At 38.2% G+C, this 25,653-nt stretch overlaps 1 pseudogene; it reads right to left on the reverse strand.

Moving 5' to 3' along the window:
* Window positions 1-16,341: 16,341 nt before the first annotated feature.
* On the reverse strand, window positions 16,342-16,706 carry LOC144222640 (small ribosomal subunit protein uS10 pseudogene; annotated as a pseudogene).
* Between the last annotated feature and the right edge of the window lie 8,947 nt (window positions 16,707-25,653).

The raw sequence follows: 25,653 nt of genomic DNA on the forward strand, positions 1-25,653 counted from the left end.
TATATTTAGGCTACATTAAGTGAAAATATGAGAAGTTTGAAGGATATACAAAGTAACAAAAATTGCTGTCAATGGTCATCTGGTCTTGTCTTTTCCTTTCCTTTTCTCTCTCTGTATCTCCTTTTTTTGCTTGCCTATGTTTTAAATTTTCTTTAAGGAACATGATATTTCCATTCTATTAGTGAGAAAAGTCTACAAATTATCAGCAATTAGGGAAACTAAACTGTTTGGCACATAGTAGGTGCTCAAAAATGATAGTGCCTGTTCCTTTCGTTTGAAAAGTGATCACTGGCTGCTGCTCATTGCGTATATTAGTCAGAGTTCTTTCTCCAAAGAAACAGAACCAATAAGATGTGTGTGTGTGTGTGTGTGTGTGTGTGTATACATATATATATATATATATATATATAGGGAGAGAGAGAGAGAGAGAGAGAGAGGGAGCACAAGCGAGAACATGCTTTATTTTAAGAAATTCTTTCATGGGATTACGGAGGGTGGCAAGTCCAAACTGTGCAGGGAAGATTGGAGACCCAATGAAGAGCCAATGTTATAGTTAAGGTTCCAAGCGGTCAGCTTGCAAAATTCCCTCTTGCCTGGAGGGGGAAGGTAGTGTCAATTTTTGTTCTATTATGGTCTTCAACTGATTGAATGAGGCCCATCCAAATTGTGGAGGATAATCAGCTTACTCATAGTCCACTGAATTTATTGTTAATTTCATCCAAAAAAACAGAAACATCCAGAACAATGTTTGACCAATATGTGGGCATCATGGTCTAGCCAAGTCAACACATACAATTAACCATCATATTACCATTCTGTAGGGTTTGGCTATGGGTACTTAATGAGAGGTAGAAGAAAAAGACAGCTCTCTGGGTCACCGGAGTGTTTCCAGGTGATATGGACTTCCCCTGTGGAAACCAGCATGCCCACAAACTTTTTCAATCTGCTTTAGTTAAGTTCCCACAAACCAATTTCCTGAAAGAGCTCTAGTCCAGATTACCAATGACCTTCTAATCCTACAATTAATTCTTGGGCCTCATCCTTGTCTTCCAAATTTGACAGTTTGGCAATTGATCTTCTCTCTTGAAATACTTGCCTCTGAAATACTGGCTTCTGAGATTGCACTCTCTCCTGGCTTTCCTGCTACTTTAACTGATCCTCTTTCTCTTCCTGAGTTATAAATGTTGGAGTGCTTCCTTGCTCAGTTTAATTTATACTCTTTGGGTAATCCTATCCAGTCTTATGGCATATACTGATGACTCCTATGTTTCTATCTCTGGCCTTAATATTTCTCCTGAACTTCAGACTCTAAGGTCCAACTGCTCATTTCACACTTCCATTTAGATGTCTAAGAGGCATTTTATGTCCATGACATTACTTTTGCTTCCTTGTTTGTCCCACTGCCTCAAATCTTTTGCTCTACTCTTCTCCATTTCAAATAACAAGCAACACCATTCATCTAGGCTGAAAAGCAAAGAGTCATTGTGTCAACTTTTTCTGTCACCTCCAGCATTCAATTCATTTGCAGCAAACCTAAACCTCCAAAACATATCCTGAATTTGACTACTTTTCATCATCTCCACTGTTGATTCTCTATCAAACCATTGCCATCTCTCACCTGGACTACCACAAAGCCTGTTATGTCCACTCTTCCTCCTTTATGGCTCATTTTGCACATGGTATCCACAGGGGTGGCGTCACTCTTTTTTTATAGTCTCTAATGTCTTTCTTTCATATACAAAATAAAATTAAAATTACTATGGCCTGTACTTCTCTGACCTCATCTGCTCTTCACTTGGTTCTAGTAACAATGGCACCATGCTGTTCTTGAACACTTCAAGTTGTTCTCGCTGAGAAGATTCACACTGTTGACCTCTCTTTCTGGAAGACTCTGCCCAGATATTTGCACACAGCGGGCTCTTGCTCATTATTAAAGTCTCAGCTAAAATGTTACCTCCTCCGCAAAAAACTCTCTGATTACCATGTCTAAACTAGCCCTTAGTGGACTGTAAAACAGAAAGAGCTAATTATAAACCTTTTTGATGGTATATTAGAAATTGACATAGATTTGTTACCATTTATTAAAAATAAATGCATAAAAGAATGAAGATTAAATATTTCAAAGACAATAAGCATACCAGTGAAGATGATGGAGTATGACTAGTCCTTCTTCCATATTTTTAAAAAAGATTTTAAGTAATCTCCATGCCCAACATGGGCTCAAACTCACAACCCCAAGATCAAGAGTCACATGCTCCACTGACTGAGCCAATCAGATGCCCCCCATTCACATTTTTGATATCTACTTCTTTTTGTGAAGGAAAGTTTTTTCCTGAGCAATGAATATCAGTTGTTTCTGATTTCTACCATGAAAGAACAAAGTTATCAGATATTGAAGGTTGAAATAATTGTTTTTAACTCCTCAGCATGAAAGAAAAACCCCAAATAGGTGAAGTGGCTTGCCTAAGAGATGGACTCAGAACAAAACTAGTTTTTCTGAATCATTCTAGGGCTTTCCCACTACACTTAGAGATGGAATCAGAACAAAAACTAGTTTTTCTGAAATTCATTCTAGGGCTTTCCCACTTCACCAGGTCTTCTGGAGGATCTCCAGGGAATTTATCACATAGGGTTGCCTTGAAGGAACTTAGGTTCTCACAAGTCATGTCAGGTCTCCATAGTCTACTTTTAGTTTCTTGAAGTATGAGTTTAAGTTGAGACATATTTGCAGTAATTGGAGTCTACACAAATTGGGTACCTCTTACCTGTGCTCCTTATCATGCTGTGTGTTTATCTTTCTTATAACAACCAGTTTGTCTAATTAGATGTCCATCTCAGCCATTATCTAATTTGTCTTGGCACCTCCAATTTCTGGTGTGTGCCAAGTTCATAAATAAGTAAATTACATTAAATCATTATGCAGTTGATAAGAGGCTCTAGAGCTCAGAGAAAGGTATAGATTGATGTCAACAGAAAAATAGCCAATGAATCATGTGATGGATGAGCTCCCATTTGGGAAAGTTCCCCTCTTATGGGCCCTCCTGTAAAGCTGAATCTGTGCCAGTCCCTGAGCATATCTTACACACTCAGTAAACATTCATGCCTTAATGGGTCTTTTAGGGTTCCTGGACCCAATTCCAACCTTGGGGGAGGTTCCCTCCATTCCCCCCTAAAACACCAAGCTTCTGAGAGACCACAAGGTACTTGAACATTCAATTCAATTCTGACACTATCTGCCCAGAGATAGGATCCGATTCCACAGGTTAAGGATTTAGTCCTAGAAGACTGCCCTCGACTCCCACCTCAGACGCCGGTCACAAGACCCAGGCTGTTACCTGTGCTTTTGACTGACATGCTAAGGATTGGAGGTTCCAACAATCTCCTCCTCAGGTTCAATTAATTTGCTAGAATGGCTCACAGAACTAAGGGAAACATTTACAGTTACCATTTTATTAAACAATGTGATAAAAGTTATGAATCAGCGGCCAGATAAAGAGGTAAATAGGGTGAGGTCCCCAACAAAGCTCTGTCCCTGTGGAGCCTGGGGCCTAGCTTGATGGCACATGGAAGCATTCTGGTTCTCCAAGCTTGGGAGCTCTCTGAAAAGGACCACAAAGCTGACCTCCTGGGCTTTTATGGGGGCTTCCTTAAATAGTCACAGTTGATTAAGTCACTGGCTATTAGCTGACTCAAATTCTAGTGCCTCTCATTTCTCTGAAGGTCAGGAAGTGGGACTGAAAATTCTAATCCTCTAATCATAGGGCTGGTCCTGCAGACCACTGGATCCCACCTCTGAGTGTTTTTAAAAAGTCACCTCATTAACATAACAAAAGATACCTTGGTCACACTCTACATCTAGTTAATTCCAAGGGTTTTGGAAGCTCTAAGCCAGAAACAGAAGACCAAACAAATATTCGAATCTTTCTTTCTTTCTTTCTTTCTTTCTTTCTTTCTTTCTTTCTTTCTTTCTTTCTTTCTTTCTTTCTTCCTTTCTTTCTCTTTCTTTTCTTTCTCTTTCTAAGTAGGCTCTACACTCAATGTGGGCCTTGAACTCACACCCTTGAGATCAAGAGTTGTATGCTCTAGCAACTGAACCAACCAGGCACTTCTAAATAAATATTTCTTATAATAAATCACAATATAACAGTGGAATATTTTTTAAATTTATTTTTATTTTTATTTTTATTTATTTCTAGGAGAGAGAGAGAGAGACAGCATGAACAGGGGAGGGTCAGAGAGAGAGGGAGACACAGACTGTGAAACAGGCTCCAGGCTCTGAGCTGGCAGTCAGCACAGAGCCCGACGCGGGGCTCGAACCCACAAACCGCGAGATCATGACCTAAGCGGAAGTCGGACGCTTGACCGACTAAGCCACCCAGGCGCCCCATCAGTGGATTTTTTTTTACAGTGAGTCATTTCTCAGTGAAGGGAAATGGGGAAAACATCTTGTTCATATGAGGGCAATGTAATACACTTGAGATTTTTATAAAGGAAAGTCCCTGAAAAAAGTTGAATTGAAAATGTGGACAATCTACTAATAAAAGTTACAATAAACTTGTCATAAGGAATCTAAAAACTTCAAATCAATAACAATTTTGCCTCTAATTCCTGCGGGCTGCTTTTTTGAAAAATGACAAAATATCCCTTATTTCTCCAATGTATATCAAGATATGGAGTCAGGAAAGATTCAGCCCAAACCCCTACACCTTCTGTTAGAGAGTAAGAATCACTCGTGTCTGACTCGATGCTCAGTGGTACCGCAAAATTTTGGAGGGTCTTCAAAGCACCAAAACAAAATTAAATTCTATTCTGTGTTGAATCACTATCTTATACATCTGAAACCAATGTAACATTGTGTATTAATTATAGCTGAATAACAAATAAGTAAAATAAATAACATTTAAAATTCTATTTTGAATAGATTAAAAATTTCTTTTAATGTTTATTTATTTTTGAGAGGAAGAGAGATAGAGCACAAGTGGGGGAGGAGTAGAGAGAGGGAGACACAGAATCCAGAGTAGGGTCTAGGCTCTGAGCTGACAGCACAGAGCTGTACGAGGGGCTTGAACTCAGGAGCTGTGAGGGTGAGATCATGACCTGAGCCAAAATTGGACCCTTAACCAAATGAGCCACCCAGATGCCCCTTGAATAGTTTTTAATGTGAATTACACTATCATACTCCAAATTTTTAAAATTACTAACTCATTTATGACATGTATGCTAACTAACAGTTAAACTGAATGTTCTTCCTTTTTCCTACCATTTTTTGTAAGTAGGTTTTTATTTTATTTGCATTTGGGTGTTCAGTCCTCCAAACCACTCATCTCAGACACACGTCACTGATACTGAAAAGTTTCCATGGTCCTTCTTACTATTATTCTTTATTAATTTAAAAAAGCTATGGAATGTATTTTATTACTTTAGGAAAGTTTTTTTTTTAATATTTGTTTATTTTGAGAGAGAGAGAGCAAGCGGGCAGGGGGCAGAAAGAGAGAGGGATACAGAGGATATGAAGAGGGTTCCTTGCTGAGAGTGGAGAGCCCAATGCAGGGCTCAAACTCACGAACTGTGAGATCATAACCTGAGCTGAAGGCGACGCTTAACTGACTGAGCAAGCCACCAGGTGCTCTGAAATATATTTTATTACTTGCTTTAATTTCAATTTTTCCATTGTTCTCATTTCAGAGTGAGAATTTCAATATTGTTTCCTAATGTTTCTTGAGACTCTTTTTTTAAGTTTATTTACTTATTGAGAGAGAGAGAGAGAGCGCAAGCGCACAGGAGGGGCAGACAGAGAGTGTGAGAGAGAGAGAATCCGTAGCAGGCTCTGCACTGTCAGCACAGAGCCAGATGAGGGGCTCAAACTCATGTACTTTGAGACCATGACCTGAGCTGAAACCAAGAATCGGACGCTCAACCACCTGGGCCACGCAGGCACTCCAATTTAATTTTTTATTAAATAACATTTGAAGGTCATTCTTTAAGTCAGAATTTTGTGCACAATGGCCTGGTGTTCTGAAAAGGAGATAAGCATTATTTTTTCTATGGTAGGACAAGAAAAACAACAGCGATCCTTTAAGAAAAGAATCCATCTTCTCCAGTTTCTGCTGTTTTGGGTTTGATTTGAAGAGAAGCAGTAGAACAGATTTCTGGGTCTTCATTCCTCAAAGTGCAGAGTCAAATTGGAATACCATTTTTTTTTTCTCTTCCTTCTCTCCATTCCCATCAGCACGCAGGCATATACTCAAAACAGTGAGATTAGGGATGCTTGGGTGGTTCAGTTCATTTAGCGTCCAACTCTTGGTTTCAGCTCAGGTCACGATCTCACAGTTCATGAGTTTGAGCCCTGCATCGGGTTCTGTGCTGACAGTTTAGTGCAGTGCTCTGCTGTCAGCACAGAGCCCACTTTGAATTCTCTGCCCCCCTTCCCTGCCCCTCCCTGGCTCATGCTCTCTCCCTCTCAAATTAAATAAACATTTAAAAAAACACAGTAAGATTAAATTGGGATAACTCTCAATCGTAGTCATAAAAGACAATAGAAACAAATAAATCTAGAATTGGACATAATTAATAGATTTAGCCAAAAGATAGCATGATGGGTGATGTAGCTTCTACCTCTCATCTGTGTCAGATGTCACTAATCAATTATTGAACCTAAATGTGGTTCAATAGATGTTTTCTATACAATGTCCCAGCAGCCATTACCCATAATTAGAGCTGCCAATCAGGTCCTACCTAAGGTATTCTAATCATTTAACATTAGGAGAACACTGAAGACCATAAAGGTAAGGGGAGTGGCCAAAGGTCACTCAGTTGCTGACACAGAAAACCTATTCTGTATAATGTAAAATCTGTTCTCTCCCAGGATTTGAATCAGTCGACAATGATGTCCCAGAAACCATCAAGGGCACATGAAATCTATACAGGGGGATCATTTCTAACTAGGAAGACAGACAGGTTCTTATGGCATCAAGAAACCCAAAGGGGGAAGCAAGGGACAGATAGCAGAACATTGCTGTTCCTCCTCCTATCCCAGGGAGGAGGCGGAGGTTAATGAGGAGAGAAATGACGATCCTTCACAAGCTTCATAATTGTGGAATTCTTGAAAGTATCCCACCAGGTAGTAGGGAAAGAAGGATGGTGTTCCTCTACCAGCAACATTCCACAAGAGGGGACACCCAACTCCCTTTCTATTTGTTCAGGTTCTCACAACCAGAGTTTAGAAGTTCTTCAGAAACTAACCAGCCAACTAAATAACTAACCAACCAGCCAACCAACCAACCAACCAACCAAGTAGCCCTCCTCCACTTTTTGCCCCAATACCCTGTCTTACTTTCTTCTTAACTTTCCCAGATTTTACCTAATATATCTAAATGTCTGATTTTAATTAAGCGTATTTGAATATAATGGATAGAATTCCTCTAGGTAATAACCTTTCTTGGGAACAAACTCCAAGTCTTTTATAGCTGCTCTCTACACATGTCCCTAAGATGGCATCTACATGTATGAAGCATTAATGTGTTGAGGAAGCTTGAGACCTTGATCCATTTGGTGTCCTTGTGCTATACTTTGACTTCTCTAGATGCTTAGCAACCTGTTGGTTGGTGAGTGGTATATCTTGTAGCTTGGCCTCTCTAAGTTTGCTAAGAGGTTGGAGGCAAACCACGACTCTTCCTGAAGTCTGATTGTTACTATTTTTTGTTCTAGGTCCAGTGAGCTCTACAGAGCTGCTTCCCCCTGTATTTGTCAGTCTCTAGGCTACCTTCCCTATGCCTCCACAAGGTGTGTGGGAACTTCTGGATACATTCTATACTTCAGTGAGGCTAAAGGCCACTCGTGCAGAACTTCTTCCAAGACCTGTACGTGGAAGCTTGTGTTGTATTTCTTTAAATATTTCCTCCCTGTCCTCATCACCTAAGCTTCAAGATCCACAAAATTTGGATTCACCCCTAACTAAAAGTCACTCTGAAGGGCTAAATGCAGGCTTTCTTTCTCTTCCCAACTAAACAAGGCCATTACTTTTACTAAAGTAATGTGGCTATTTGCCTGTTGGTGTGGATATAGTTTGCAAATCATCTTTACCTGGAATCCCAAACAAAAGCAAAGCAAGAATGCTTTCTATTTGGAAAAGCTAGAGTAGAAAGACAGAGGCGTGTGTCTTTCAATCACTGCCTCTCTTTTCCTTCTTCTTCCTTCTGTCCTTTAACTAAGAGCCAGGCTTTTCTTTTACTATCTCATGTCACAGTTTCATGGCTTAGCCGTCCTAGATGAAAGGAGCATCTCCTCTGGAGTTTGGGGAGAAATGAGGTTCTTAACTATGTGCCAAATTTTATAAGTTAAATGAAATTAAGGAAACTTAGCAAATTCTTTTTCCCTCCACTAAGCCTATTCTACTCTCTCCTAATTAGAGAAATAAGTCTCAGAGCTCTACTTCAGGCCAGAGTTTAGGATAGAACACGATTTAAGGAAGAAAGTTAAAGTGAATCAGCTTGGGGTGCCTGGGTGGCTCAGTCAGTTGGGCGTCTGACCTCGGCTCAGGTCATGATCTCACGGCTCGTGGGTTTGAGCCCTGTGTCGGGCTCTGTGCTGACAGCTAGCTCAGAGCCTGGAGACTGTTTCGGATTCTGTGTCTCCCTCTCTCTCTAATCCTCCCCTATTCATACTCTCTTTCTCTCTCTCAGAAATAAATAAAACATTAAAAAAAATAAAGTGAATCAGCTTGATATTTGGTAAAGTATTATACTATTATATTTTACCTTTTTTTTTTTTTAGAGAAGTCAGAAGATTGGATTTGTACATGGCATAATCTCATTTTAAATGTTGGCAAATAATTAAATAATTAAAAAATGAGGAATATATAAAATAATATACTTTTATGGTGCTAGGAACCAAAAGGGTTCTAAGAGATTTAGAGATATTAACTAATTCTCCCAACAACCTATTTTACAGAGGAGGATACTGAGACATAGAGCAAGTAACTTGACCAAGATCACATAGCTATATGTGGTGCTAAGAAGATTTGTCTGCATGGCAACCAATTTGCAACCTCTAGTTTATGATATATTTGAATAAGCTAGAAAGAAAAAGCCTTTGGATTCTGGCTTGGTTTCTCTGCTGAATGACTTTGTAGTGGTCACTTAACCTCTATAAATCCCTCTGCAAATATAGCATAATATGATTAACTTTGCAGTGCTAGTGTTGTTTTTCTCTTTTCTCTTTCTCCTATATGGATAATAACACTGAAAATTCATGATACGCTTGTACATAACCTGGAATGCACAAATCTTGCCTATTGTTCAAGACCCAACATATTCCCAATACTTCTAGAGATAATCTGAGAGACAGTGCTAGTCTTGGGGTCAAGACACTTGTTCCAGTCCTGATACTCTTAACGAATCATTTGTGTGATCTCACATAAGTCTGAACCTCAGTGACTCCATTCTTTAAAATGTGGTGTTGGACTGAATCAAATGGCCTTCAACTGTGTGTTGAGAAATGCTACATTTCTCTAATGGTGAGGTGTCATGAAAGAAGAGAGAAGGAAAGGGGAAGGATGGGTGAGTGGTTTATGGGTTCCCCATCTCCACTTCAAAATTTAGCAACTCCATTTTAAGCTCAGATTTTATTAGAAGGGAATATTCCACTGCCACTAAAACAGGTGGAAACCACTAGAGCTTTCATGTACCCAATTCTCTAAAACTATCTTTTCTTGGTTTTTCTTTTGATTTAGTTTTTGTCCTCAACATGAAACTAAAGGATCTGACATGTTTTAAAAATTCCATCTGAAATACAGATTCTTTTGTCTTTTCCTCTTTCCTACCCAGAAGTGAAATTAAAGACGAAGAGGCTTAAGCAAGACCAGCATGGATACTCCCCGCATTTCCACAGATAGTTTTCATCAAAATATGACAGATCAGGAAACCTCTTTGTTTCAAAACATCTACCAAGTGACATGCAAAAGTCACAAATTATCTCTTCTATCCTAAGACTTTAGGAATTGCTCATTTGCATTTCAGTGTTTCTTGCTGGGTGGGAATGACCTTCAGGAGGCAACTTCTTTGTACTTCTCAACTGATTGTCTCTCAGCTATCATTATGAACTCCATTAGAGCAATTTTTCTCCACCTGAAGCTAGGGAACTGTATGAAGGGGACTAAATCAAGCCTCCATTCTCTTCAGTCTTCCTCATCTTCCATTTTAGGGCAAGATAGAACCAAATCTACTTCCCAGTTTTGTCCTTGGAAAGAAGATGAATATCCTTTAAGTCAGATTCTCAAAGCTCCTTCAATGGAGGTGAATGAGGACACACAATACCTGCAAATCATCACCGTCTTCAGAGAATTACAATATTCTTGAAACATCATGGAACTTTCATATCTTATCTTCTAGATGAAAACTGATTTATCTCTTGCTTTGAAGACAGCTTGGTGCATTGAAAACCCTGGAAGGCTGTCATTCAAAACTTGATTCTAACTTCACACCAGCATTTAGGTGCCTTGGGGCAAATTACTTTCTAGACTAGGCTGCTATTTTACTATCAGGAGTATTGAGTCGATGCCTTCTGAGATCCTTCTCGATTTAGACATTTTAAAGACAAATTACTAAGGGAAATTATTTCCAGTTGTTGGTTTGGTTCAAAATCACTATAACATCTAATTTTGAGGTTAGGCCCCCAAAGTTGGCCTTTAAAGGTCTTTGCCCGGTGCTTCAGATCCGACTGTCTAAAGGAAGGAAAGCGGGGTCTCCTTGGGATGACTGGCTTGTTCCTTCTTTGGTTGTGATTCTTCATGTTCAGAGGTCCACTGAGAACTTCAGCTCACCATCATTTCCCCTATACAATGGCATCTCCGCAGTCACGTGTAAGATGGTGATCTGGACCCCTCACTGACATTTCACCCAATTCTCCAGAGAGTCCCTTCATTAATTTCTTTCATTCCTCCTTCATCACTGCATCATGGTCCCTTTAAGGCAGCGGCCATAGTTGAGTGGTGGGAGCAGCTGCTGGCAGCAAAGAGACTTGCAGGATTTGGCCTACCCTTGGCCACTCACCGCGCACGCTCAGGACCGGGGGCTTGGTGGGAAAGGAGGGAGGGGCTTAAGGTGCGCCTGCGCATCTGGGGCGCGCGCAAGGGGCTGGTTTGGTGATCCCTTTAAGAAACCGCAGGCGGAGGAATTTCTCTGAGAGAAAATAATCCTACTCACGGGGCCCCTTGGAGGCCATTAACCCCCCGAGTCCCGGCCCCCCCTTTCCCGGGCAGGCCNGCCAGGGGAGGGAAGGTGTCAGATTGTTAGGTGCATCTTTAGTAAATCAGAGTCTGGAAGTTTAACTGGGGAGAGGTCAGGTGGGGGTGGTGGTGGCGGGAATAAGTCGTGGACGGGTCTCAAGAGGAATAACCTGGAGGGTTCTTCAGTAACACCATCGCGAATTCATGTTCCTGCCTCCTTTCCCCTCCCCCCCATAACCGTTATCGAGACCGAGGTGGAGGTGGTGCTCTTACCTGTGAAGAAGTGGGGTCGTTGGCATGTCCTGATTTAGGAGAAAGATTTTGGCAACTCCAAATGTCATGTACTAGTCTAGCCTCTTTACCAACAATTAGGAACATGGAAGAGTATGACAAGTTTTGTCATAACAAGAGTGTGCCCAACCAACCTGCAGAGGTGAAGCCAGTTCTACATAGGAGTTGTTGAGTGCCTTTTAAAGTTTGTCTTCAAACTTTTCTTATTCTGAATGATTTTTTTTTTTCAGACGGAGAACAATACTATCGATTGAGCAATATTTTTCAGAATTTTTTTTTTTTTTAACTTCCTCCCCCCTCTTAGCCTGTTGAGCAGTAAGTTTCCTATCAGGAATCTTGCTTTTGGGAATGGTCACAAAATGATCAAATGAGTGTTAAGCCAACTACGTAAAAAATTACTACTTGACTTTTATGGATAGTGCCTTTTTTGATTTAGCATAGAGTTAGCAAACTCATGATGATATTAGGGCTAGTCATTTGAGTGCTTACTATGTGTCTGGCATTGTGCTTTATAGGAAGAATTTAACTTTCTACTAGGTATGTAAAACCCACTTTGCAGGTGAGGAAATAAAGGCTAGAGAGGTTAAGTAATTAAGATCAGATAGCTGTTTAAGAGGTTGAGTTGGGATGTGAATTCAGGTTTGTGCCAACTACAGTGCTTGTGTGGGTTGCCAATCTATGTTTCTCTCCTTAAAAGCTTAAGTTATAAATAACCAAAGTGTCAAGTAGTTTTTTTCCAACAATTTATTAGGAAATATTTTCAACTACGCAGCAAAATTGCAAAACATTTACAGGTAGCATTCATATACCCACTACTTAGATTGTTCTACTGACATTTTGCTGGTTTTATCACATATTTATTCATATGTTTAGCCCTTTATCCATATATCAGTTATTTTAATGCATTTCATTGTATTTGGAGTAATTAAAATTTAATGTTGACAGTCTTTCGTTTATAAAAGCTTAGATCTTCTTATGCAATGATTAGTCATAGCTAGAACAAGTTAAGCTGTATGATGATAGTGTACCAAATAGTTCATTTCATATAAATATTGGGTATGGAATGCATGTGTTTTGAAATTATAAATGACTCTTCCAGCTGTCAGTTTTAAACTCAGTCCTCATTATATTTGAGTGAAGGCAGATGGCATGTGATCCACCATTAAAATATATAAGATAAATTAGTTGTGTAATGTTCATTCAAGGAGATTGCTGAATCCAGTTGCTACTAATGCTATTGTCATTCACCTTATAAGATGGAGTGTTCTAGAAAATGTCTGTGCACTTTGGTAACAATTGCAGCTGGATTTTAAATACTTATTGCTCTTCTGATACACTTAAATGGTGCTGCACTGATGGTAATCTAAATTATTATTTTTTACTATCGTGTAAAATATGGAGCGCTTCTACAGGTTTTACCATTATTTTACTAATTTCATTGTGGAGGAAGCTTACATTCATTGTCTTTTAGACTCTATGATCCATTTTAAAGTTATTTTATTATTTAATTTAGTTTGTTTTTTTAAAGTAATCTGTACACCCAGTGTAGGGCTCAAATTCATGACATGCTGTACCGACTGAGCCGGCTAGGTGCTCCTCCATTTTGTTTTTGATATTTGGTTAGAATGTTCAGTAGGGTTATCCTGAACTGTACACATGATGTATGTGCTTTTTTTTCCACTCAGTTTTTGATGTGTGCTAAACTCCATGTGGATTCCATATGTGTATTCTAAACAGGTTAGTGGGGACTATGTGCAAAAGTACAAGATCTTTGTAAATTGGTTGTTTGCTTTGAGGTAGCTAAAAAAAATTGCACAGGCCTAGTTAATAAATTTAGGTTATTTCATCTGAAATTGCATTGATGACATGGTATTGTATTTATGATACTTAACTGCTTTGACCTTTACAATCATAAGTCACAAGTTGTTGAGCACCTATGCTAGTTAGTGTACCTTATGCTTTGCATTATACTATGGTATTTATGATCATCTAGAATAATATATTCTGGCTCTCCTGCTAAATTGTGAACTCCTTTAGAGTAGGGCTCATTTTACTGCATTTTACATCTCCAGTACCTAAGACTTCCATATATAGAACTCAAAAGATTTGGTGTTGGGTGAGAAAGTTGAGTTGTTACAGTAGAGGCTGTATAGCTTGGGTACGAAGTTATTTGTTCTGTAATTTTGGGAGCTTTTGTAAATCTTTTATACCATCCTTTATACTCAAAAATTCTCTCCTATGGATCCAGATTTAGGGATCTTCTGATTGTTCTGGATTTTGGTTAGATGGGAGAATGTAAACAACCTTAAGTTTTATGTAGGCTTGCCTGGTATCTTTTATCCTTGGGGGCAATTAGAACAATAGGTATTCATTAGATAAGGTTGATTTGATTGTATTCTGACTATTTTGGAATGCTAATCTCTCAATTTGTGAACATGGGGAAGCTGAGTATGTGGGTGTGTCAGCACTATATCCATCTATCATCTGTGCTAAGAACAAGTTCGTATGAAGGCCAGTATTATACACACATGCACTCTCATTTTAAAGTTAGGATGTTTTTAACATAATATTTATGAATTTTTTAAGGTTGTATACTTTTTATTTTCTAAAATAAGTCTTAAAAGTCACTAGGTAGGATTGTTGTAAATAGTGAAATTATTTTATGTGTGGCTATTATAATAAACTTACGAAGCAAGCAATCTAAATCTGGTGGCCATATTTTTTTGTGAAATCTCTATATCTTTTCAAAGTTTACATACAGAAGAATGATTTTTGTAAATATATATGTTATTAAGTGGTTTAGTAAGTTGTATGTGTTTTTAACTTCTCTGTATATTAAATTGGAGGCATATATATTTGGTATACTTAAAAGAAAGATAAGCATATGTAGAAGTAGTTTGCTTCAATTTTTGTAAAAACTGACCATTTTCCCCTCCCCACATATATGTGTGTATATGTATGAGCCTGGAGAAAGTTGTGGAGGATTCATTTCAGGTCACTTGTTACCGTTGATTACCTTCAAGGTTCAGATAAGAAAGGAAAGGGAGAATAAGGAAGATTTTTGCAAAATGGAAAAATACTCATGGCATAATATTAAGTGAAAATGTAGACTATAAAATGTTATCCATATTATTGTAAATATGTAAACATTGAACATGCATGTAGACAAGGAATAGAAAATAACATGAACAAATGAAAACATTGATTTTATCACATGATGGGATTATGGAGAAGTTTTGGATTTCTTATTTTAATATTTTATAATAAAATAATTGCAAAAGGTTGATCCTTCTTAGTTTCTTGATGAACTTTTTATCTTTTGTCTTTTTGCTAAATGTGTTACTTAAAAGCATGATGTCAGTTCAGTGTCCAACTTGGGCTCAAGTCATGAACTCCCATATTTTGGGTTGGAGCCTCATGTTGGGCTCTCTTCTCTTAGTGCGGAGCCTGCTTTGGATCCTCTGTCTCCCTCTATCTCTGCCGCTTGCCCGCTTGCACTTGCTTGCTCTCTTTGTCAAAAATAAACATTAAGTGGGGCGCCTGGGTGGCTCAGTCGGTTAAGCATCCGACTTCGGCTCAGGTCATGATCTCATGGTTCGTGGGTTCGAGCCCCGTGTCAGGCTCTGCTGACAACTAGCTCAGAGCCTGGAGCCTGCTTCAGATTCTGTGTCTCCCTTTCTCTCTGACCCTCCCCTGCTCATACTGTCTCTCTCTCTCTCTCAGAAATAAATAAAAAACATTAAAAAAAATAAACATTAAGAGGAAAAAAAGCATGGTGGTACATATTATTAAAAATATTTGCAGTTCATGTGTCCAGACTGCAAAGCATCTGTTTGAAGAATGCATTGGCTTTGTATAGAGAACATTTGAAGAGACCAATCTAGTGAATTCTTTTCACAGTGCCCATCTTATAATTAGCGGAGGTTTCTATAAATAAGGTGATACTTGATATTTATAAACCTTTAAATTCTAATCATTATTCTAATTATTTTATATGTAATATATCCTCTAGTCCTCATCATTTCCATAAACAGTAGTCACTATTACTGTCCCATTTTATAAATGAGGAAACTGGGTCAAAGAGGAGCTTTTTTTTTTTTTTTTTTTTTTTTTTTTTTGCTCAGGTTCCTGATATAATAAGTTAAGCCAGTATCAAGTACTACTTGAAAAATTATACTGTTTGATAAACAGTTTAGTTTAGAATTTATTATCACAACATGTAACAGTTAATATGTCCACTAATTATATGTAATATGTGTAACATTGAATGCACATATATAATAATGGTCTAGGTCCCGAATTCATTATGTTGAATTTTTGGTGATTAAAATCAATTGAATTATATTTAAATTGATGGGTAAATTGCTTCTCAGGAAGCATCAACGTACATTCTAGTTTGAGGTAATCTTAAAACATCTTCACAACTCACAAGTTTATTTTTAAGAAAGTAGACACTAAATATTTTAAAACTATGATATATTTTAAAGATAAAGTTTGTGCTTCCTTTGAATATCGAATGATTTTCTTATTTGCTAAAGACAATATAAGGAGATAAGTGTAAAATTGCAATTTCTATGGTATTTAGTGGATATTTTTAAATTCTGTATTAGACCAGCCACTCTTTAAAGAAGAGCAACATTTCCTTTAAATACTCTGATTATTTTACTGTGTGTTAACTAATTATTTCAGCAAAGGAAAGAGAAAGGAGAGCATTATAGTATTGGGTTGAACTATACAAAATTGGTAATATTTGAGCATTTGACTTACAAAAGCACATTTTCTTTTTTTTTTAAACAATCAATAATCAGTTTATTAGAAAGGTTGATTTAAGCATCTGCAACGGTGACTTCAACCCCACCTCCTGGCTTAATATTGATGGAGGTAATCTTAATCTGCTCTAACAATCTCAGAAGGACTGTGCAAATCAGTGAGTCACTTGTGGATCCTCATCTGAAAACAGATGTAAGTCTTAGAACCTTCACTACAAGGAGTTTTTCTTGTAGTGATTCTCAGTCTTGGTAGACATCCAAACTTGTCCTTTCACTTTGAGATTCTTTTCCTTTGCATCTCTGATCAAGTCAGCACATACCTTCTCCAAAGATTTTACATTGCGGCTGGTTAGAGTAATTCTAATTCAGTGAATTGCCACCTCTGGTTCCACGTGTGTCTTCTTTGTGTCTTTAAAAGCCATGGCTGTGGTGTGGCTTCCTGACTGACTTGTTTCTGGGCAAAAGTGAGCAGTGGTGAGTCAGGTACAGGAGCAGGGTGCCCAGATCTCTGCTGTAGCTGTGACCGTGTCTTCCTCAAAGAGCCAAAAAATGCATTTTCATATGGCTCAACCTAATAGAGCATGGGCTTCTCAAAGTCAGGTTATGGTACAGTCTCTGGTAATTAGCAATATTGGGATAATGACACCTACACCCATTTATACTTAGGGAATATGTATAATGCTATTTTAATCTCATTCTTATCATTTTTCTAGCCTCCTAGAGGCTTAAGTTATCTACCTTCACTTGACCAAAGATAATACCTGAGTAACCCATTTCTATTGAACATGGACTAGTCACTACTCTTGGAGGCCAAGGATCATGTGTTTATCTTTGTTTACATCTCCCAACATGCTGTCTTGAAAATTTTTAAGTTTTATGTATGTATGTATGTATATATACATATATATGTTGGCCCTCACATGCATACTGTACATTTACAACCAAAAATGTAAAAAACCCCTTTTATTCTGTTTCATAACTTGATATTAATATAGAATATAAAATATAGATTGGTACAATGAAACCCCATATTCCTGTTACCCAGCTTTGACAACTAAACAGTTACCAACATTTTGTTATTCGTGTATATCCAACTTTTTTTTAATGTTTATTTTTGAGAGAGAAAGAGAAAGCATAAATGGTGGAAGGGCAGAGAGGGGAACAGAGGATCTCATGAACCATGAGATCATAACCTGAGCTGAAGTCGGATGCTCAACCAATTGAGCCACCCAGGTGCCCCGCCTCTTTTTTTCTTGAAATAATTAATTAATTTAAAGTTTTTTAAGTTTTTAATTTGTCAAGTTTATTCATTTTGAGAGAGAGGGTAGAGAGAGAATCCCCAGCAGGCTCTGCACTGTCAGTGCAGAACCCTATGTGGGGCTTAAACCTGTGAACTGTGAGATCATGACCTGAACTGAAATTAAGAGTCAGATGCTTAACTGACAGAGCCCTGGTTGAAATAATTTTAAAGAAATCTCAGGAATCACTTCACTTAATCTATACATACTTATGTATGTATATCTAATAAGAATTAAAAACAAAACAACTTCAGTACCAGTACACCTAGTAAAGTTAAGAGTTCCTTAATCCAGTCTGTGTTCAGATTTCTTTGATTCTCTAAATGTTTTCTTATATTTGGCTTGTTTTCAAATCACCAGCCAAATAAGATTTACCGTTTTATTTGGTTTATCTGCCTCTTAAATTTGTCTTAATTTCAACCATCTTCCTCCCTACTATATGTACCCTGAACTTTTCCCCATGCTGTTTCTTTGTTGTAAAAACTAGGTCATTTGTTCAGGAGAATTTCCCACATTCTGGATTTGGCTGCTTGAATTCTTGTGGTGTCTTAACATGTTCAATTACCCTTCATATTTCCCACAAATTAGTAGTTGCATATAGAGCAGTGGTTCTCAACTTTGGCTGAAACTTGAGAATTACCTGGAGAAGTTTTAAATATTCTGATTCTTAGGTTACATATCAGATGAATTAGATCAGAATTTGTGGGTGGATTCTAGGCATTAATATTTAAAAAAAATTCCCAAGTGATTCAGTGTGTAGCCAGGATTGAGAACTTGAATTGGTAGAGCCTTATATTAGATTTAGATTCAGCTTTTTTGGAAAGAAAAATTCATAGAGTAATTATGAGTAATTATATAATTTATTCCCAATAAGGTTTTAGAATGAAAGAGTGTGCTGTATAATAATTATAGTGGGACAATAGCCATAAACTGGGAGTATCCTGGACAAATTAGGATATATAATCACCCTGTTAGATGATTGCATCATTCTTGGAGGCATCTAAATGATTGTCACACTTTAGTGATACTGATATTGATCAACTTACATTCTGTCAATGGAGTCCAAACATTACAACTTCTTAACCTTTCACCTAATGAATTTATCAGCCATAGATGCTTGTTGCCTAGATCCATGATTTCCTTTGAGGAGTGATTTTTAAAAAAAATAATTTCTGCTGTATTTTTTCACTGGAATTTTTCCACAAAGAATTCCTTCATCAATTATTTGGTTACCGTTTAGTATTTGTACAGGAAAAGCACAGAGTAAATGCTTATTTTTTCCCTTTATTTACCAACTTTCAGAAGAATGAATTGATGTCATAACAAATCCTAAAGGTGAGATTTGGGAGGTAATGTCATTATGAACACACGGATTTTAATATATTTGGTATATTTAAATTTACTGTGGTCAGTATTCTTTTTGGTGTTTAAATTTGGCCTATATTTTATTAATGGCTATTTGTAATAGTATACTGAGGCTGCCATAACAAATTACTACCAACTTGGTGGCTTAAAATGGCAGAAAATTGTTCTCTCTCAGTTCTGGAGGCTACATGTCTGAAGTCAGGTTGTCAGCAAGGCCATGTTCTCTTTGAAGACTCTAGGGAAGAATCCTTTCTCACTTCTTCCAGCTTTTGGAAGGATTCTGGAAGCTTCTGGTAGATTCATTTGCGTTCCTTGATTTGTGGCAGCATAACTCCAGTCTACCTCCCTCTTTACATGGCATTCTCTGTGTGTGCTGTCTCTTCTCAGGATACTCTTCATTAGATTTAAGGTCCATCCTAACCCAAGATGATCTTATCTCAAGATCTTTACCATATTTACATCTGCAAAAACCTGTTCTGCTCACATTCTGAGGTTCTGGGTGCACATATATTTTAGGGGCCACAATTTAAGTCATTACAGTCTGCCCTCTTGTCTTTCAGACTTATCTATCCCACATACAAAATACATTCATTCCTATCCCAACATTCCCTAAAGTCTCAGCCCATTACAGCATGAATTCTTAAGCCTTAAATCTCTTCTAAACATCATTAGCTCAAACCAGCCAATCTCAGCATTTAAATCATTTGCATGAGGTATGAATGTGATTCCATCTGGGGTAAAATTCCTCTTTATCTGTGGTCCTGTGAAACCAGAAAACAAATGTTCTGCCTCTAACATGCAATTGTGGGACAGACATAGGGTAGACGTTTCCATTCCAAAAGGAAGGAAATGGAAGGAATAAAGGGATCATTGGTCCCAGTCAAGTTCAAAACCCAACAGGACCAATTTTATTAGATTCAAGGCCTGAGAATATTCTCTGTGGCTTGATGCTCTGCCCTCTGGGTTTATGGAGAAACTATAGACTCCTGCTTTGGGCCTACTTCTGTGGCTTCCACTTCTTTGTACCTTTCTTTTTCTTGAAGGGTAGCACAAGTTCACACATGAGTAGCTTTATTAGCTTTTTCCTGCCCATAGAATTCCAGAAGTCAGACAGATTTTTAAAATTGTTGTCTAGTTTCTGTTCTTGGAAGTATAGGCTGGCAGTGTTTTTGTTGGTATAATATGTTCACAAACTTGGTGAGTCTTCTCAGTATGTAAACGGGATCCACACAGTTGGACAAGAAGGTTCCTCACAGATCTTGGATAACCCCATTTGTATTTCTGACTTAAACTGAAGTGATAGATTGGACCCTTGAGTCATACATCTGATATCTTCAGCACGTAGTTGTCCAGCCATAACCTTGGCACTTTCTTTAGAGAGCGCATTTTTATAATACTGAGTTTCCTAATTTTAGCATCCTCTTTCATCTGGATGTGCTGAGAACCTCTCAGATCATCAAGAGTTACTTGCTTTTTGCTTAATATTTCCTCAGTTTATCTCTTTCCTCTTACTTTTTACTCTAAGCAGCAAGAAGGAACCAGGGTGCACTTTCAACACTTTGCTTAGAACTCTCCTTGGTAAATAAGTCCATCGCTTCCAAGTTCTGCTTCCTATGCAATAGTAGAACACAATTCAGTCAAGGTTTCTGCTATTTTATAACAAAGATCACCTTCTAGTTTCCAGTAACATATTCTTCATTTTCCTCTGAGATCTCATCAGAAGCACCTTGAACATTCATATTTTTCCCAACATTTTGTTTATGGTATACATTTTCTTTAAGATGTTATAAGCTTTCTCTTCTCCGTTCCTCAATTCCTTCTGAAACTTCACCAGAACTGCCTTTATTTTATTTTTATTTTTTATAATTTATTTATTGTTTAATTTACATCCAAGTTAGTTAGCATATAGTGGAACAAAGATTGCAGGAGTAGATTCCTTAATGCCCCTTACCCATTTAGACCATCCCCCCACCCACAACTCCTCCGCAACCCTCTGTTTGTTCTCTGTACTTGAGTCTCTTATGGGGGAGCCTGGGTGGCTCAGTTGGTTAAGTGTCCGTCTTCGGCTCAGGTCATGATCTCACAGTCCGTGGGTTTGAGCCCTGTGTTGGGCTCTGTGTTGACAGATCAGAGCCTGGAGCCTGCTTCGGATTCTGTGTCTCCCTCTCTCTGCCCCTCCTTCTCTCACTCTCATCTCTCTCTCTCAAAATTAAATAAGACATAAAAAAAAAAAAAAGTTTATGTTTTGTTCGCCTCCTTGCTTTTATATTATTTTATCATCCCTTCCCTTATGTTCATCTGTTTTGTATCTTAAATTCCTCATATGAGTGAAGTCATATGATACCGTCTTTCTCTGGCTGACTAATTTCACTCAGCATAATACCCTCTAGTTCCATCCACGTAGTTGCAAATGGTAAAATTTCATTCCTTTTCATTGCCAAGTAATATAATACTCTATTGTATATGTATACCACATCTTTTTTATCCATTCATCAGTTGATGGACATTTGGGCTCTTTCCATACTTTGGCTATTGTCGATAGTGCTGCTATAAACATTGGGGTGCATGTGCCCCTTCGAAACAGCACACCTGTATCCCTTGGATAAATACCTAATAGTGCAATTGCTGGGTCATAGGGTAGTTCTATTTTTAATTTTTTGAGGAACCTCTATACTGTTTTCCAGAGTGGCTGCACCAGTTTGCATTCCCACCAGCAGTGCAAAGGAGATCGTCTTTCTCCGCATCTTTGCCAACATCTGTTGTTGCCTGAGTTGTTAATGTTAGCCATTCTGACAGGTGTGAGGTGGTATTTCATTGTGGTTTTGATAGAACTTCCTTTAGTATCCATGTTTGTACTAACCATGTCTTTTTTTAATTTATTTTATGTTTTTACATTTATTTATTTTTGAGAGACAGAGAGAGAGACAGAACATGAGTAGGGGAGGCACAGAGAGCTAGGGAGACAGAATCTGAAGCAGGCTTCGGGCTCTGACTGTCAGCACTGAGTCTGATGCAGGGCTGGAACTCACAAACCGTGAGATCATGACTTGAGATGAAGTTGGATGCTTAACCGACTGAGCCACCCAGGTGCCCCTGTACCAACCATCTCTTAAAGGTAATCTAGATTTTTTTTTTCTATCATGCTTCTTAAAATTCATCCCCAATCTCTTCATTATCTAATTTCAAAACTACTTGCACATTTTTAGGTATTTATTACAACAACATACCACTTTGGTATGCTAAAATATGTATTAGTTTCCTAGGTTTGCTGTAAGAAATCACCACAAACATGGTGGCTTAAAACAGCAGAAATTTATTCTCTTACAGTTCTGGAGGCTGGAAGTCTAAGATCAAGGGGTCAACAGGACCATCCTCTCTTTGAAGGCTCTAGAGAAGAACCTTCTATGTCTCTTCCCGCTTCTGGTGGCCTTAGGTGGTCCTTAATTTGTGGCAGCATTAACTCCACCCCCCTTTTTTTTTTAACTTTTAAAAATGTTTATTTTTGTGACAGAGACACAGATCATGATCAGGGGAGGGGCAGAGAGAGGGAGACACAGAATCAGAAACAGGCTCTAGGCATCAGTGCAGAGCCCGAAGTGGGGCTCGAACTCACAAATCATGAGATCATCACCTGAGCCGAAGTTGGACGCTCAACTGATTGAGCCACTCAGGCACCCCTTAACTCNCGACTAAGCCACCCAGGCGCCCCCTTAACTCCACTCTTTATTTTTGCCTTCATACGGTCTTCTTTCTATGTTTCTGTTTCTTCTGAGCACAGTCTTCATTGGATTATGGCCCACCCTAATCCAGGGTCATTTCATTTCAAGATCCTTATATTAATTATATCTGCTAAGGTTACGATCACATTCTGAATATCTGGGAGGACATATCTTTGGGGGCCACAGTTCAGCCTACAGCAAGGTCTTTAAGGTTTGCACTCGAATGCTTTTAAGAAAATTATATTAAAAATTACTTTAAATTTTTATTAGAAGTGTATACTTCAATGGCATTAAGTATGTATTAATAGTGTTGTGCAACTATTACCACTGTCTTTTTCATCCCAGACAGAAAGTGTGTACACATTAGGGAATAACTCCCCATTGCAGTTCCCTCCAGCCTCTGTTATGCTTTAATTTACTTAATATCTCAGTGAATATACCTATTCTGGATATTTCATGTAAGTGGAATCATACAGTATTTGATCTTTGGTGTCTGGCTTATTTCATTTAGCATAATATATCAGGACTTTGTTCTATTTTATGGCTGAATAAAAATCTTATTGTATGTATATGACACATTTTATTTGTCCGTCTGTTGATGGACACAAAATTTTGTTTTTTGGCTGTTGTGAAAAATGCTGCTATAAATTGTGCTTTACAAGTATTTTTTTGAGTCTCTGTTTTCACTTCTTTTGGGGATATGCCTAGAAGTGGATTTGTTGGGACAAATAGAAATTTTATGTTTTATCTTATTGAGGAATCACCAAACGTTTCCACAGAGGTGTGCTAGTAATGCAAGAGGGTTCTGATTTCTCCTATCCTTTCCAACATTTGTTCTGTTCTTCTTTTCCCCCTTCTTTTTCTCCTTCTCCTTCTTCTCCTCCTCCTCCTTTTCTTCTTTTTGGAAAGCTGTCCTAGTGGATGTGAAGCAGTATCTTATTGTGGTTTGGATTTGGAATTTTTTTGAGAGAGAGGGTGAGAGTATGGGAGCGGTAGAGTAAGAGGAAGAGAGAGAATCTTAAGCAGGCTCCATGCCCAGTGCAGAGCCTGACATGAAGTGGGGCTCCATCTCACAACCATGAGATCATGTCCTGAGCTAAAAACAATAGTCAGATGCTTAACTGACTGAGCAACCTAGGTGCTCTTTGATTTATATGTTTTTTAATGACTAATAATGTTGAGTATCTGTTCTTGTGTTTATTGGCCATCTGTATATTTTCCTTGGAGAAATGTGTATTTAAATCCTTAACCCATTTTTAATTGGGTAGTTTTGTTGTTTAGTTGTAGGAATTCTTCATATATTCTGGTTGTTAAACTCTGATCAGATATGTGATTTACAAATACATTCTCTTATTCTGGGAGTTTTCATTCTTGATAGTGTCCCTTGATCCACAAAAGTTGTCAGGTTTGATGAGGTCTAATTTATGTCTTCCTCTTGTAGCTTGTGCCTTTGTTGTGATATTTAAGAAATCACAAGAATTGCCAAATCTAAGATCATTTAGTTTTTCCCATATGTTTTCTTTGAAGAGTTATAGTTTCTCTCCCTTTTTTAAATAGAGTCCATTTTTTTTAACATTTATTTTTGAGAGAGAGAGAGCTTGAGCGTGGGAGGGGCAGAGAGAGAGAGGAGAGAGAGAATCCAAGCAGGCTCCTTGCTCAACGCAGAGACTGATGGAGGGTTCTATCTCATTACAATGAGAATAGGACCTGAGCCAAAATCAGGAGTCAGATGCTTAATCGACTAAGCCACCCAGGCACCCCTAGTTTACCTCTTTAATTTAGGTCTTTAATTCATTTTAAGTTAGTTTTTGCTTGTGGCATAAGGTTTGTGTATAGTTTTGTTCTTTTGCATGTGGATATCCAGTTTTTCCAGCACCATATTTGAAGTCTGTTCTTTTCACATTGAATGATCTTGGCACTCTTGTCAAAAATCATTTGGCCTTTGTATTAATCAGTTTGAGTTGCTATAACAAAGTACCATAGTTTGGGTTATTTAAACCACAGAAATTTATTTCTCACAGTTCTGGAGGGTGGGACCTCTAAGATAAAGAGCTGGCAAGGTAGATTTCATTCTGAGGCCTCTTCACTTGGCTTGTTGGCAGCTGCCATCATTGCTTTGTGTCCCCATGATCTGTGTGTGTTCTGAGACAGAGAGTGAGCAAGCTCCCGGTGGTGTCTCTTTTTAGAAGGGCACTGATCCCATCATGAGAGCCCTACCCTCATGACCTCCTCTAATCCTAGTTACCTGCCAAAGGTCCCATCTTAAATATCATAATGTTGGTGTTTCAGTCTTCAAAGTATTTGTTTTTGGGACACACACATTCAGTCCATAAACAACCATATATGTAAGGGCTAATTTCTGGATTCTCAATTTTGTTCCGTTGGTCTCTATGTCACCTTATGCCAGTACTGCACTGTTTTGATTACTGTAGCTTTGTAGAAGTTTGAAATTGGAAAGTATGAGTCCTCTAACTTTGTTTTTACATTTCAACATTGTTTTGGGACACCTGTGTGTCTCAGTTAAGTGTCCAATTCTTGATTTTGGCTCAGGTAATGATTTTGCAGTTTGAGTTTGAGCCCCATGTCGGGTTCTGTGCTGACAGAGCTGAATCTGTTTGGGATTCGCTCCCTCTCTCTCTGCTCCTTCCCTACCCCTAGGTAAATAAATAAACTTAAAAAAAAAAAAAAAGGTTTTTTGGCTATTTGGCATTCCTTAAAATTCCATATGAAATTTAGGAATTTTTTCCTATTTCTTAAATTTTTTTTAGTGTTTATTTTTGAGAAAGAGAGAGACCAAGTGTGACTGGAGGAGGGGCAGAGAGAGGGAGACTCAAAATCTGTTGGCTTCAGGCTCTGAGCTGTCAGCACAGAGCCTGATGTGGGGCTTGAACCCACAAACCACGAGATCATGACCTGAGCTGAAGTTGGATGCTTAACTGACTGAGCCACACAAGCACCCTGAATTTTTTCTATTTCTACAAAAAATG

Source organism: Crocuta crocuta, unplaced genomic scaffold (assembly GCF_008692635.1).
Source record: "Crocuta crocuta isolate KB4526 unplaced genomic scaffold, BGI_CrCroc_1.0 scaffold303, whole genome shotgun sequence".
NCBI classification, from domain to species: domain Eukaryota; kingdom Metazoa; phylum Chordata; class Mammalia; order Carnivora; family Hyaenidae; genus Crocuta; species Crocuta crocuta.